The following is a 2,983-nucleotide window of genomic DNA, read 5'->3' on the forward strand; positions in this document are numbered from 1 at the left end:
TATTACTAAACATGACATAATTGAATTCTATGCAATTTCCAGTGGCCCGTTTTCATTTTTCACATCATCATAATGGACCAACTGACCCCATGATTGAGTCTTGAAGCTCTCTCTGTGGTTACAATCCCATTTTGAGATCGAGAATCAAAATGAATTAATTCAATTGGGGTTATAATAATATCTACTTGTTGTTCTGTAGTAGTTTAGCCCATTGGATCTATCAATGGGTCAAAATTCCTAGTCCAATCCACTTCGGAATACTTATCAACCCAATTACCATTTAACTTCCAAAAAAATGTATGACAAGTTCTCATAAAATGCTGCCCTAACTTTTCTTGAGTAAGTAGATGCTGTAGGTCAAATGACAGAGCTGACTAATTAAAATAATAATAATAATAATAATAATAATTACTCTAATACATATTTTTTTGCTAATAACTCTAATACATTTCAAATGTTCAAGATTATAAACCGTAGCTAACTGTTGTAATACCATTTCAATAAATTATATTCACATAATTTGGTCTACTTAATACTTATTTACCGAAAAAATATTTAGTCTACTTATACTTTGATCCAGTGGCATAACTTTTAAAATGAAGCTTGAAGCTTCACGTAAAACAATTCATGGATCAGTCATATGTAATACCCCGTATTTTTAAATAAATTATTAAATGAGATTATTTATATATTTTTTGTATATTTAAATGGGTGTATTGTTCTTATTTTGCATTGGTCATGTTTATTGGGCTAGAATTAATGTTACTGGACCATGGGTTATTTGGGCATGGATTTTCTATTTGGGCTTTGGTGGGTTTATATTTCATCTAAGCCTAAGTCTTATACCATATAGTATTATAATAATTAGGGTATATACACATTATACATGTAAACAAATAGAGGGAGTACGAGCGAGAAAGAAAGACAGAACAGCTAGAGGGCAGCAAGTGATGGTTAGATCTAAAAAGCAACCCCAACAGTCTCTGGGTCCTCCACTAAGGCCGAATATTATGCTCTGGCAACTTGTACAGTGGACCTATGTTGGCTCCGATCCCTATTTCATGAACTTGGTATTTTTCTTCACAAGTCTCCTACTCTATTTTGTGATAATATGAGTGCCACATATCTTGTTGCCAATCCGGCTCTCCATGGTCGTAAGACCTGAACAAAAGGCATAAATACTTCGAAAAATTTTGGCTATGCTAATTTTTGAAAAAAACACACAATGTACGTAAATGTCCTAACCTTCTAATTCAACTTGTTAAAGTGTTATTCTTACCTTTTCATAGTCTTCAAGCTATCGAACACGACCAACTCTTCAATTCTGCTTTTAATCTCGAACTTGAATGTTGAACTCAGAATAACAACTCAATCGAACTTATTTTGACAATGAAATTAGCCAATTACAATATATATATATTTCACAATCTATCCCTTTGGCAATTTCATGACAAAACCTTCAAAACAAATTGTGATCTACCCAAGCAGAAAAGGAAGATTACAAATTGTTAAAATATATATATATATATATATATATATATATATATATATATGGAAATTTTCCCACTCTCTTAATCATCACCTTTAATTGTTTGTCAACATATTTTCTGTGCATTTAAGCAAGCAAAACTATCGGTGAAAGCTTATCAGGGAAAAAATAGAATTCAAAAATCTCCCCCGTAGTTATTAAACTTCCCCTGAATTGATCAATTATATGTCTCCCCCTTTTGAAATAAATTAATAAAGACATACAACAAGGAGAACACATGTTATTAAAATCAAAAAGAGTGTTTAACCATAATGACAGTGTCAGCTAAAAACATGATGCATATGACTATGTATGAACATGTAATCGCACATCATGAATCAAAAGAATAAAACAAAATATCCCCCCAAAAAAACTAATGATCATCCAAAAAAAAAAACTCTAAAATCAATCATCCAAGTCATCTCCATCAAAAGGGACTGTGGTAGTCACCACATCATCACCATCATAATCAGAACCATCATCTCCATCATCAGAACCATCACCCTCATCATCATCAGCAGCAACTCTCTCTAAAGTCTTTGGAGGTGCGGGTCTATAAACGTCCCCTGTAGAACCACCCGATTGTTGTGCTCTAAGCATCTTCACCTCAGCCCTAAGATATCTTACTTAATCCAGGACTCTATCCAATATAGCACGATTGCTCTGAACGATGGAGACAAACAAAAGGTTAGCATTATCCTTTGAAAAGTTATCTTTCATATAGAAGAGCTTGTCGAAATCCGGAACTTGAGATGAACTTGTAACTGAGCCCCTTTATGTCTTTCTAGCATTCTCCCTAGCAATCTTTAACTTGTTTAAAGCGCGGAGATCCAACAATGTCATTATCCTTTGATGATAAGCCCGTGGAGGAATCATGATGTTATTCTTCTTATAAAACTCCATAATGATCATAGCGAATGGAGAAGCATTCTTGCGAGAATTCTTCTTGTAATGAAGAATCATGGTTCGGATAATAGATATACTAAGCTCAATGAGTTATCTTGTAGCCAAAAAATATAAAATTTGATCCCTTTCCAAAGTGATCTCATCTTTATTTCCAAACGACCCAAGATTGACAATGCCAAAAAGATTAAATAGAGGGACTTTATCCAAAGTGATCTCATGTACCTAACATAGTTTGCTTTGGAAATGGAACCTGAAGCAATCTTGATAATATAGCCAAGCTGGAGAGAGAGAGAGAAAGAGAGAGTAAACACCAGAGAGAAAGATGAGAAAGTACATCTAAAAGAGACATTACTACCTGCTAGAAGTCTGAATAGCCTCATTGGAAGAAAACAGAAGCTTCTTGAATAATGAAACAGCAGGGGCAACAGAGCACTCCCCTGCATCATTTGTTAGAAATTAAACTTTATTTTATTTTTAAAATGTCTTTGAAGGTCATGGGTGTTTTTTTATTTGGTATTTTATATTTATGTGAGTTTTTTATTGGAGTTA

Source organism: Cornus florida, unplaced genomic scaffold, assembly GCF_030987335.1.
Source record: "Cornus florida cultivar Cherokee Brave unplaced genomic scaffold, ASM3098733v1 CherokeeBrave_3.0.0_Hap2_Chr01, whole genome shotgun sequence".
NCBI lineage: Eukaryota > Viridiplantae > Streptophyta > Magnoliopsida > Cornales > Cornaceae > Cornus > Cornus florida.